This window comes from Somniosus microcephalus, chromosome 11, assembly GCF_052327205.1.
Source record: "Somniosus microcephalus isolate GS21.2 chromosome 11, FLI_Smic_1.0, whole genome shotgun sequence".
In the NCBI taxonomy this organism is placed as follows: domain Eukaryota; kingdom Metazoa; phylum Chordata; class Chondrichthyes; order Squaliformes; family Somniosidae; genus Somniosus; species Somniosus microcephalus.
In genome coordinates this window covers 145278394-145291775 of record NC_140997.1, presented here as the reverse complement: position 1 = coordinate 145291775, position 13382 = coordinate 145278394, and positions in this window count along the sequence as shown.

The window sequence follows — 13382 nt, the reverse complement described above, 5'->3', positions numbered from 1 at the left end:
TAACCTCACATTTATTACATCCAATTCCCTCGTCCAGATCATTAATATATATTGTGAACAGCTGGGGTCCTAGAACCGATCCTTGCGGTACCTCACTAGTCACTGCCTGCCACTCGGAAAACGACCCGTTTATTCCAACTCTTTGCTTTCTATCCGCCAACCAGTTCTCTATCCAAGTCAATACCTTGCCCCCAATCCCATGTGCCTTAATTTTGCACGCTAATCTCTTATGCGGGACCTTATCGAAAGCCTTCTGAAAGTCCAAATACACCACATCCACTGCTTCTCCCTTATCTATTTTACCAGTTACATCCTCAAAAAATTCCAGTAGATTAGTCAAGCACGATTTACCTTTTGTAAATCCATGTTGACTTTGTCCAATCCTGTCACTGCTTTCCAAGTGCTCTGCTATTAAATCTTTTATAATGGACTCTAGCATTTTCCCCACTACTGATATCAGGCTTACCGGTCTATAATTCCCCGCTTTTCCTCTACCACCTTTTTTGAATAGTGGGGTAACATTAGCTACCCTCCAATCCATGGGTACTCTTCCAGAGTCTATCGAGTTCTGGAAGATGACCAGCAATGCATCTACTATTTCTAGGGCCACTTCCTTAAGTACCCTAGGATGTAGATTATCAGGCCATGGAAATTTATCGGCCTTCAGTCCCATCAATTTTCCTAACACCATTTCCCTATAAATACTGATTTCTTTCAGTTCCACCCTTTCATCAGACCCTATGTTCCCCGGCATCTCTGGGAGGTTATTTGTGTCCTCCTTTGCGAAGACAGAACCAAAATATGTATTTAGTTGGTCTGCCATTTCTTTGTTCCCCATTATAAATCCCCCTGATTATGACTGCAAGGGACCTACGCTTGACTTCACCAATCTTTTTCTCTTCACATATCTATAAAAGCTTTTACAGTCAGTTTTTATGTTCCCTGCAAGCTTACTCTCATATTCTATTTTCCCCTTCTTAATTAATCCCTTTGTCCTCCTTTGTTGAATCCTAAACTGCTCCCAATCCTCAGGATTATTGCTTTTTCTGGCCAATTTATATGTCCTCTCCTTGGATCTTATGCTATCCCTAATTTCCCTTGTTAGCCACGGTTGAGTCACCTTTTTTGTTTTATTTTTATGCCAAACTGGGATGAACAAATTCTGCAGTTCATCCATTCGGTCTTTGAATGTTTGCCATTGACTATCCACCGTCAACCCTTTGAGTGACATTCCCCAATCAATCCTGCCCAACTCGCGCCTCAGACCATCGTAGTTTCCTTTATTTAAATTTAGGACCCTAGTTTCTGAGTCAACTACTTCATTCTCCATCTTAATGAAGAATTCGATCATATTATGATCGCTCCGACCCAAGGGGCCTCGTACAACAAGATTGCTAATTAATCCTTTCTCATTACAGAATACCCAGTCTAAGATGGCCTGATCTCTGGTTGGTTCCTCGATATATTGGCCCAGGAAACCACCCCGTAAATACTCCAGGAATTCCTTCTCCACAGTATTGTTACTAATTTGGTTAGCCCAATCTATATGTAGATTAAAGGCACCCATGATGACTGCTGTGCCCTTATTGCACGCTTCTTTAATTTCCCTTTTAATGCCATCCCCAACCTCCGCTTACTGTTTGGAGGTCTATATACCACTCCCACTAACGTTTTCTGCCCCTTAGTATTTCTCAATTCTACCCATACAGATTCCACATCATCAGAACTAATATCCTTCCTTACAATTGTGTTAATCCCTTCCTTAACCAGTAATGCTACCCCACCTCCCTTTCCTTTTTGCCTATCTTTCCTGAATATCGAATACCCCTGGATGTTGAGTTCCCAGCCTTGACCATCCTTCAGCCACGTTTCCGTAATCCCAACCAAATCATATTCGTTTACCTCTATTTGCGCAGCCAATTCATCCACCTTATTACGAATGCTCCTCGTATTAAGACACAAAGCCTTCAGGCATGTTTTTTTAACGCTCTTAGACCCATTAGAATTATTATTTACTGTGGCCACGTTTGATTTAAACCGTTGATTTCTCTGACTGCCACTTTTGTTTTTCTCCTTCCTATCTTTTGCTTTTATCCTTGTTTCCCTTTCCTCTGCCTCCCTGCTCAGGTTCCCAACCCCCTGCCATTTTAGTTTAAACCCTCCTCCAGAGCACTAGCAAACACTCTCCCTAGGACATCGGTTCCAGCCCTGCCCAGGTGCAAACCATCCGGCTTGAACTGGTCCCACCTCCCCCAGAACCGGTTCCAATGTCCCAGGATCTTGAATCCCTCCCTGTTGCACCATTCCTCTAGCCATGTATTCATCTGAAATATTCTTCTATTTCTACTCTGACTAGCACGTGGCACTGGTAGCAATCCTGAGATTACTACCTTTGAGGTCCTATTTTTAAATTTACCTCCTAACTCCCTATATTCCGCTTTTAGGACCTCATCCCGCTTTTTACCTATATCGTTGGTGCTTATATGCACCACGACAACTGGCTGTTCACCCTCCCCTTCCAAGATGTTCTGCAGGCGCTCTGAGACATCCTTGACCCTTGCACTAGGGAGGCAACACACCATCCTGGAGTCTCATTTGTGGCCGCAGAAACGCCTATCTATTCCCCTTAGAATAGAATCCCCTATTAGTATCGCTCTCCCAGTCTTTTTCCTCCCGTCCTGTGCAGCAGAGCCACCCCTGGTGCCAGGAAGTTGCCTGCTGCTGCTTTCCTCTGGTAAGCCATCCCCCCCAACAGCACTCAAAGTGGTGTATCTGTTTGAGAGGGGGATGTCCACAGGGGACCCCTGCACTAGCTGCCTGCGCCTAGTACTCGGCCTGTTGGTCACCCGTTCCCTTTCTGCCTGTCCAACCTCTACCTGCGGTGTGTCCAACTCTGTAAACATGCTATTCATGACGTCCCGAGCATCACAAACGCTCCAGTATGCATCCAATCACAGCTCCAGTGCCGCAATGCGGTCTGTCAGTAGCTGCAGCTGGATGCACTTCCTGCACATGTAGTTGTCAGGGACACCGGAAGTATCCCTGAGTTCCCACATAGCGCAGGAGGAGCATACCACGTGGCCGGGCTGTCCTGCCCTGACTTACCCTTTAATTAATTGAATTTAAATTAAATCAATCAATCCCACTAATTACACTACAGTTAAATGGTTTACCAACAGTCCCCGCTACACCAGAGAGACCTTAGTAACTATAAACCACAGGATTTAAGTTTAAATTTAAAAAGAGAGAAATACTCGCCAACCAATCACCTACCTGCTTTCTGGTGACATCACACTTCAATTACTTTTTACTTCTCTCCCTCCCTCTGAGCTGGATGACTGGAGACTGGTGTGCCTCACCTGAACTCTGGCGCCCTTTTCAAACTGCCGCCGCTCAGCCTCGTCCCTCGCAGGTCCACACCGCCGCTGCTGCCTCCGCTGCTGCTGTGGGGCCTCACCTGAACTCTTGCGCCCTTTTCAAACTGCCGCCGCTCAGCCTCGTCCCTCGCCGGTCCGCACCGCCGCCGCCGCCTCCGCTACTGCTGTGGGGCCTCACCTGAACTCTGGCGCCCTTTTCAAACTGCCGTCGCTCAGCCTCGTCCCTCGCAGGTCCGCACCGCCGCCTCCGCTGCTGCTGTGGGGCCTCACCTGAACTCTGGCGCCCTTTTCAAACTGCCGCCGCTCAGCCTCTTCCCTCGCAGGTCCACATCGCCGCCGCCGCCTCCACTAGCAGGGCATTTAGAAAAACATACTGCAGTCAAACAGAGTCAGCATGGTTTTAGGAAAGGGAAAGCATGTTTAACAAATTTGCTGGAGTTCTTTGAGGATGTAACAAGCAGGGTGGACAAGGGTGAGCCAGTGGATATGGTGTATTTGGATTTCCAGAAGGCATCCGATAAGGTGCCACATAAAAGGTTACTGCATAAGATGAGAGCTCACGGAGTTAGGGGTAATATATTAGCATGGATAGAGAATTGGCTAACTAACAGAAAGCAGAGAGTCGGGATAAATGGGTCATTTTCTGGTTGGCAAACGGTAACTAGTGGGGTGCCACAAGGATCGGTGCTGGGGCCCCAACTATTTACAATCTACATTAATGACTTGGATGAAGGGATCGAGTGTAATGTAGCCAAGTTTGCGGATCATACAAAGATGGGTGGGAAAGCAAGTTGAACAGAGGACTCAAAGAATCTGCAAAGGGATATAGACAGGCTAGGTGAGTGGGCAAACATTTGGCAGATGGAGTATAATGTGGGAAAGCGCGAGGTTATCCGCTTTGGCAGGAAAAATTAAAAAGCAAACTATTATTTAAATGGAGAGAGATTACAAAATGCTACAGTTCAGAGGGACCTGGGGGTCCGTGTGCATGAAACACAAAAAGTTAGCATGCAGGTACAGCAAGTAATCAAAAAGGCAAATGGAATGTTGGCCTTTATTTCAAAGGGGTTGGGCTATAAAAGCAGGGAAATCCTGCTACAACTGTACAAGGTATTGGTGAGACCACACCTCGAGTACTGCGTACAGTTTTGGTCTCCTTATTTAAGGAAGGATATACTTGCATTGGAGGCAGTTCAGAGATGATTCACACGGTTAATTCCAGAGATGAGGGGTTTGACTTATGAGGAAAGGTTGAGCAGGTTGGGCCTATACTCATTGGAATTTAGAAGAATGAGATGTGATCTTATCGAAACATATAAGATACTGAGGGGGCTCGACAGGGTAGATGCAGAGAGGATGTTTCCCCTCATGGGGAAATCTAGAACTCGGGGGCACAGTCTCAGAATAAAGGGTCGCTTTTTTAGAACTGAGATGAGGAGGAACTTATTCTCTTAGAGGGTCATAAATTTGTGGAATTCTCTGCCCCAGAGAGCTGTGGAGGCTGGTTCATTAAATACATTTAAGGTGGAGATAGACACATTTTTGCAAGATAAGGGAGTGAAGGGTTATGGGGAGCGGGCTGGGAAGTGACTTTGAGCCCGAGATCAGCCATGATCTTATTGAATGGTGGAGCAGGCTCGATGGGCCAAATGTTCTTATGCCCTCACCCAAGTGACTCTTTCCATGTGTGATGCCAAATGAGGGTGTCAGTATGAAGTACACTTTTTTTCTGCAGGAGCTAGACTTGCCGGGTGTACAAATAGCAGCCCCTGATGGCAGCCAAATTAAGTCAGAGCTTCCATTTAATATTTTGCCGATGAGCTTTTAACTATTTCTCACCGGTGCTTAATTAGTGCGCTAAACTAAAAACAAACTTAAATTTTGCATTACCTTGAACATTTATATATTAAAAATCTTGCATTAGGCATTCACTTCTTGTCCAACAACCATACTTCCTGTTGTCACGATTTTTGGTCACATGTTTGTGTTCACATTTGCTGCTGTAAATTGTTAAGTTGTGGCAGAACCACTGAATGACTCTGGCTAACTGTATATAATTCTCTTTAACGATGTTCTAACACCAGCCTAAACCTGTACCATTGTGTTAGGCATTACTGTGTTTTGTATATAGAGTTTGCATGTACGGGGCGTGGCCCCTTTAAGAGCGCGGGCAAACGTGATGACGTCACGTCGCAAACCACGGGGCTGCCCAGGCAGTCCTTTTGGCATCTCCATTGAGTAAAGACCTGTTTAGTTGTTCTCTTGTGTCGATCTCCGTTATTCGTTGGAATTCGTTAATTCCTACATTGGTGACCCCGTTTTTGTGAACGCTTTCACATAAGAAGAGCACAGCATGGAAGCAAACGCCGTTTCGCTAAAGCTACCGCAGTTCTGGGAGCAGCAAGCGCCCTCGTGGTTTATTCAGGTCGAGGTCCAGTTCGCCCTGAGGAACATCGATGCGGATCAGACCAAGTACCTTTATGTGGTCTCTGCACTCGACAGCTCTACCGCCTCTCGGATCGTCAGCCTCCTCGAAAACCCCCCAACGGAGTGCAAGTATGAAACCCTCAAAACGCGGTTACTGCAGGTTTTCGGGCTCACAAAATCGGAGCGCGCCCGTCGATTACTCGCTATGCCCGGGCTCGGGGACTCCAAGCCTTCAGAGTTGATGAGCCAAATGCTCACACTCCTGGGCTCAGAACGGGAATGTTTCCTATTCCGCGAGATTTTCCTCAGCCAACTGCCTGAACAGGTACAAGCTGCCCTGGCCAGATCTGAAATTGAAGACTGCGCAACACTCGCTGCGGAGGCTGACAAAATTTTCGCTGTAACTCGGCAGTACTGCGCCGCCACGAGGCACCCATCCCCCGCAGACGCCGCCCCAGCTCGTCAGCCTGCTGGGCTGTGTTTCTACCATGTGCAGTTCGGCACGAAGGCGAAGCGTTGCCGCCCTCCCTGCAGGTTTCCCCAAAAAAACAAATAACAACTGACACTGCGACCACCGAGGAACGGGTCTAACTGGCAACCCACGGCCGCGATGGCGATCGGCAACGCGGGAAAATTACTGTTCATCACTGATATTCTCTCCGGTCGTCGTTTTCTGTGCAACACCGGGGCGCAGTGCAGCATTTTACCCGCGTCCGCCCTCGATGTGCAGACAGGGAATCACGGCCCCACCCTTCAAGTGGCCAATGGTGGAACAATTCGGACCTTCGGCAGACAGCGAGTGGAGGTGTGCCTCAGGGGGCAATGTTTTCACTGGGAGTTTGTTACGGCCAGAGTTTCCCAGCCCCTCCTCGGTGCGGATTTCCTGTGTGCCAACAGCCTCCTGGTCAACGTTAGGAACCGGCGGCTGATCGACGCAGCAACTTTTAATTCTCTTCCGTGTTACCGCAGTAACACTACGTCACGCACCGTCTCCTGTGCGTTCCCGACTCCTGATGAGTTCGCTCGCCTGCTCGGCGAATTCCCCAACCTGACAAGACCCACGTTCTCCTCCACAGCCACGAAACATGGTGTGGAACACCACATCACCACCAACGGCCCCCCAGTCTACGCGCAGGCCCGGCGCCTGGAACCTGGCAAGCTGGCGGTCGCAAAGGCGGAGTTCGCAACCATGGAACAGTTAGGGATTATTCAACGCCTCAACGACGCCACCACTCCTGATCGGTACCCGATCCCCCACATCCAGGATTTCTCTGCCCATTTGGCAGGGAACACCGTGTTCTCAAAAGTCGACCAAAAGGGCTACCACCAGGCCCCAGTTCATCCGCAAGATGTCCAGAAGACCGCAGTCATCACCCCATTCGGCCTCTTCGAGTTTTTATGAATGCCGTTTGGGTTGAATGCCGCCCAGGCTTTCCAACGCCTGATGGACTCCGTGCTGCGGGACCTCAAGCTCCTCTTCGTCTACCTGGATGATATTCTAATTGCCAGTCCTACTAAGGAAGAACATACCTGTCACCTACGCACCCTTTTTTGACACCTCAGCCAACACGGCCTGATTATCAACCCGGCCAAGTGTCAGTTTGGCCTGCACCAAATTGACTTCCTGGGCATCGCATCACCTCAGAGGGAGCGGTTCCTTTACCTTCTAAAGTAGAGGCGGTGACATCCTTTCCACGCCCGCAGAACGTAAAGGCCCTGCAGGAATTCCTAGGCATGGTAAACTTTTACCACCATTTCGTGCCAAAGGCGGCACTACTCATGCAGCCCCTGTACGAGGCCCTCAAGGGCAAGACTGGCAAGAACCCGGTAGACTGGACGGATGACATGGCCCGAGCGTTCGCCGACACCAAAAGCGTCTTAGCCAACGCGACTATGCTAGTGCACCCACTGCCAGGAGCCACCATCGCCCTCACCACCGATGCGTCGGACTACGCAGTTGGTGCCGTGCAACAGCAGTGGGTGAACGGGACGTGGCAGCCGTTGGCATTCTTTAGCCGTTCACTATGGCAGAACGATAGAGCATACAGCACGTTCGACCGGGAGTTGCTCGCCCTTTTTCTGGCCATCCGCCATTTTTGGTTCCTACCGGAAGGACGTCCTTTCACCGCCTTTGTGGACCATAAGCCAATAACCTTTGCAATGGCCAAGACCGCCGAACCGTGGTCAGCCCGACAGCAGCGTCAACTGACCTACATATCCGAATTCACCACGGATATACAGCACGTGGCCAGTAAGGACAACCTGGTGGCAGACTGCCTCTCCCGCGCGATCGTCAAAACGGTTCATTTCGGCATCGACTACGCCCTCATGGCAGCGGACCAAGCCTCAGACCCGGAAGTCCAAGCTTACAGAACGGCCATCACTGGCCTCCAGTTGGCCGACGTCAAGTTCCATTCGGCAGGTACCACGCTGTTGTGTGACGTCTCCGTACAGGATCCTCGCCCTGTCGTGCCGGTCGTCTGGTGCCGCAAAGTGTTCGACGCCATACATGGGTTGTCACGCCCAGGAATGAAGGCCTCTCAGAAACTGATGTCAGCGAAATTTGTATGGCGTGGCATGCATAAAGATGTCCGCGACTGGGCCAACACCTGCGTGGTCTGCCAAAAGGCCAAGGTACAGCACCACGTCAAAGCTCCGTTGGCAACCTTCACAGTTCCAGAGCGACGTTTTGACCATGTCAACGTGGACCTGGTAGGACCACTCCCACCCTCCCATGGTTTTTCACACATCCTGACCATGGTTGACTGCACCACCAGATGGCCGGAGGCAGTCCTCCTGTCATCCACTACTTCGGCGGACGTGGCCAAGGCGTTCATTTCCTCCTGGATCGCCCGTTTCGGAGTGCCCGCAGATATTCCGTCAGACGGGACCGCAGTTTTCCTCCGAACTCTGGAATGCAGTGGCCCAAGGACTCAGTGTCAAATTACACTGCACCACAGCCTACCACGCACAGGCAAATGGCCTCTGCGAACGCTTCCACCGCTCAATGAAAGCTGCCCTGAGGGCCAGCCTCCAGGACGCTGGATGGGCAGACAAGCTACCGTGGGTCCTGTTGGGCCTTCGCACGGCCCCCAAAGAAGACCTTCACTCTTCATCAGCGGAGCTTGTTTATGGTCAGCTGCTGCGAGTCCCAGGGGACTTCCTACCAACATCGACGGAGCCATGGTCCGCGTCTGCCCAGCTTGCTAGTCACCAGGAGGCAGCCAGATGTTTCGCACCGGTGTCCACTTCGCACCACGGGCTGTAGAGGTCACACGTTCCCGTGGAGCTTCACAAGGCTGAATACGTTTTTATTTGCCATGACGCAAATAGGGATCCGCTCAAGGCCCCATATACCGGTCCCTTCCGCGTGTTGGAAGCAGGGGACAAAACCTTCACGGTAGATGTCGGTGATAAACCGGACCACATTTCGGTCGACCGCTTAAAGCCAGCACATTTAGACCTCGACCGCCCCGTCGAGGCAGCACAACCGCCAAGACGGGGTCGGCCACCCATCGTCGTTACGGCAGACCGAGTGCGACCGCCCGCCAGCCGACCAGCAGCCTCCACCTCGAGAGTACAGGAGTCGTTCTGACAGGCTCGTCAGACCCCCTCACCGTTTGACTTTGTCCGTTAAAGCGAATTCTGGGGGGGCGCATGTGGCAGAACCACTGAATGACTCTGGCTAACTGTATATAATTCTCTTTAACGATGTTCTAACACCAGCCTAAACCTGTACCATTGTGTTGGGCATTACTGTGTTTTGTATATAGAGTTTGCATGTACGGGGCGTGGCCCCTTTAAGAGCGCGGGAAAACGCGGGCAAACGCGATGACGTCACGTCGCAAACCACGGGGCTGCCCAGGCAGTCCTTTTGGCATCTCCGTTGAGTAAAGACCTGTTTAGTTGTTCTCTTGTGTCGATCTCCGTTATTCGTTGGAATTTGTTCATTCCTACAAAGTCAGCATTTCCCATTCAGTTTTGGTATGGCAACTTTTACACTGTAGTTTCAGGTCCTGGCCTCTAGGTGGCTCTGTTTCTGAAATCTCTGCCCCCCAATGTACAACCAAAGAAGTACTTCTGAAGTGTAGTCACTGTTGCAATGTTGGAAAAACGGGAGCCAATTTGCACACAGCAAGATCCCACAAACAGCAAAGCAGTAAATGACCAGATCATCTGTTTTAGGTGTTGGTTGAGAAATAAATATTGGCCAGGACACCTGGGAGAACCCCCCTGTTCTTCTTCAAAATAGCGTCATGGGATCTTTTATGCCCACCTGAGAGGGCAGACGGGGCCTCGTTTTAACGTCTCAGCTAAAAGACAGCACCTCTGACTGTGCAGCACTCCCCTCAGTACTGCACTGGAGTGACAGCTGAAATGATGTGCTCAAGTCTCTGGAGGGAAACATGAATCCACAGCCTTCTGACTCAGAGGTGAGAGTGCTACCAACTGAGCCACAGCTGACCCCTTCAGGTAACATCAGGCTTGGTTTAAGCACCTCCCAACAGTAGAAACAAAATTAGCCTAAATTTATTTTTATTGCCTAGTTAGAACACTAAAGAGAATTTGTGAATGTGAAGTATTTGGCTTGAACTGAATAAAGACTGGAAAGTTGGAGTTGATCAGACTTGTCAGCAGTGACTCGGAAATTAGACACTGCTTGGACAAGGAAATTGATATACGTGGATACTTAGTGCAATTTCAGACAGATCTGAAATGACAGCACTGAATTATAAACTCATTCAAATACAGCCATGCATGCAGCAGACCGAACCTCAGAGGGGAAAATCAACATATTACAAGTGAACATGTAAAAGTAATTTCCTAATTGTTCAGCAGATGTACTAACTGCAGAGGGCAGAATGCAAATTCTGATTGTTGGGTCCAAGTGGAACTAGCAGGCGGCTGTTCAGGATTTCGCAGGTCTCCCAGGGTAGGGGGGGGGAGGTGCGGAAGAGATCTGGATTGGTTAACAAAGTGGGTACTTGCCCTTTGGACCCCAAAAGGTGCAGTGGGGATTGAGCTACCTGCAGCGCGGAACAGAGCAATTCACTTGGAACCCGGGCCCAAAGCCCTCAGTGTAATGATAGAAGAACCTTTCGAGCGCAGCACGAAGAATCCTGTTGCGGTGCTAAATCACGGCAGCTGCCGAGAATGCCAGAGCACTCACCTCTAGCCTTCCGGCTGACGGATGCGCTTGGCTGCAGTGGCTGATTGATGAGCGTTTTGTTTTCTTCCAGCATGCTCACCGATTCCCCAGCTATCAGCCCGTGACCTCAGTCATCTTGCTGGCTTCACGTTGAGCTTTTTGTTGTTGAAGTGTGTTGAAATTGGTAACGAGAATCATCCAAGGACCTGTGAGCTTCAACGTGTAATTAAACAGGTGCAGTAAAGCAACTCGCACATATGGAGTATTCTTACCGGACTGGAGAAGTATTTAGTACTTTAGAGTGATGGGGGAAGCACTGCTTCCATTTGGTTACTACATAATAGCGCACACAGCCCAGTAGAAGTAATCATCCAAGGAGGGGGCAGAGCAACTGGAGAGTGGCAGGGGCAAGTGGAACAACAACAACGTGGATTTTTATAGCTCCTTTAACATACTAAGATATCCCAAGGCACTTCACAAGAGTGTAATCCAACAAGCGAGAGTCTAACCACCACCCCTTGACATTCAACTACATTACCATCACCGAATCCCCCACATCATCCTGGGGGTCACCATTGACCAGAAACTAAGCTGGACCAGCCACATAAATACCGTGGCAACAAGAGCAGGTCAGAGGCTGGGTATTCTGCCGCGAGTGTTTAACCTCCTGATTCCTGAAAGCCTTTCCACCATCTACAAGGCACAAGTAAGGAGTGTAATGGAATACTCTCCACTTGTCTGGATGAGTGCAGCTCCAACAACACTCAAGAAGCCCGACACCATCCAGGGCAAAGCAGCCCGCTTGACTGGCACCCCATCCACCACCTTAAACTTCCACTCCCTCCACCACCGGCATACCGTGACTGCAGTGTGTACCATCTACAAGATGCACTGCAGCAACTCACCAAGGCTTCTTCGGCAGCACCTCCCAAACCCACGACCTCTTCCACTTAGAAGGACAAGGGCAGCAGGTGCATGGGAACACTACCACCTCCAAGTTCCTCTCCAAGTCACACATCATCCTGACTTAGAAATATATCGCTGATCCTTCATCGTCGCTGGGTCAAAATCCTGGAACTCCCTCCCTAGCAGCACTGTGGGAGTACCTTCACCACATGGACTGCAGCGGTTCAAGAAGGGGGCTCAACCACCACCTTCTCAAGGGCAACTAGGGATGGGCAATAAATGCTGGCCTTGCCAGCGACGCCCACATCCCATAAAAATTCATTAAAAAAAATCAGACAAGATTTGACACCAAGCCACAGAAGGAAACATTAGGACAGGTGACCAAAAGCTTGGCAGGTTTTAAGGAGCATCTTAAAGGAGGAGAGAGAAGTGGAGAGGCAACTGGTGTACAAAATGTATTTTTCTAACTGCAGCCCTATTACCAGATAGTCAGTGTTAGTAGCTATTCAAGAGTGAGGGCATCACAGCAAGCATAATCCTGTCCTCACCTGGTAATCACTTACTTTCCATTCACTTTATCCAGTCACTTTATCTGAGTCAGGAGCAGAAAATGATGCCCTTTCCTGGACCAGAGTGCAGAAATTAACTAACTCAGTAAAGAATGTAAATCAAGGCTGGTATGGCTTTAGCAATATATACTGGCAGTACTTTTATCGCATGGACTGTGTTTGCGTATAAAAACACTTCTTAAGGTGCAACAACAAATTGAATTTTTAAAAAGTGGTGAATCTGCATGCCAATCTTCAACATAACTGATACTTTCTAATACGATAGCAAAATACTGCGGCTGCTGAAAATCCAAAATAACAACAGAAAATGCTGGAAAAATTCAGCAGGCCAGGCAACATCGGTGGAGAGAGAAACAGAGTTAACGTTTCAGGTCAATGACCTTTCGTCAGAACTAGAAAAAAGCAGGAAATGGAAAGCAAGTTTAGGGGCTGGGAAATGGGGGAGGGGATGAAAGAACAAAAGGGAAGGTCAGTGATAGGATAGAAAGCAGGAGAGATTAAGAGACATTAAGAGATATTCAAGGCAAGGGGAGGTGGTAATGGGACAGGTTAAGGAACAAAGGATGGCTCTAGATGAGGTGTGAATTGCGCTGGCAGAATGAAGGACAGCTGAAGGGAGGGAAGAGAAAAACAAAGGGGGGCCAAACAAAAAGTGTGGCTAAAAAAAAAAAATATATATATATATGTGATAGGGGCCGAGGTTATGATCTGAAATTGTTGAACTCTGTGTTGAGTCCAGAAGGCTGTAGAGTGCCTAATCAAAAGATGACATGCTGTTCCTCAAGCTTACGCTGAGCTTCCGTGGAACAATGCAAGAGGCCGAGGACGGTGAAGTGAGTGGGAATGGGACGGTGAATTAAAGTGACAGGCCACCGGGAGCTCGGGGTCCCCCTTACGGACTGAATGGAGGTGTCCACAAAGCGGTCACCCAATCTGCGTTTGGTCTCCCCAATG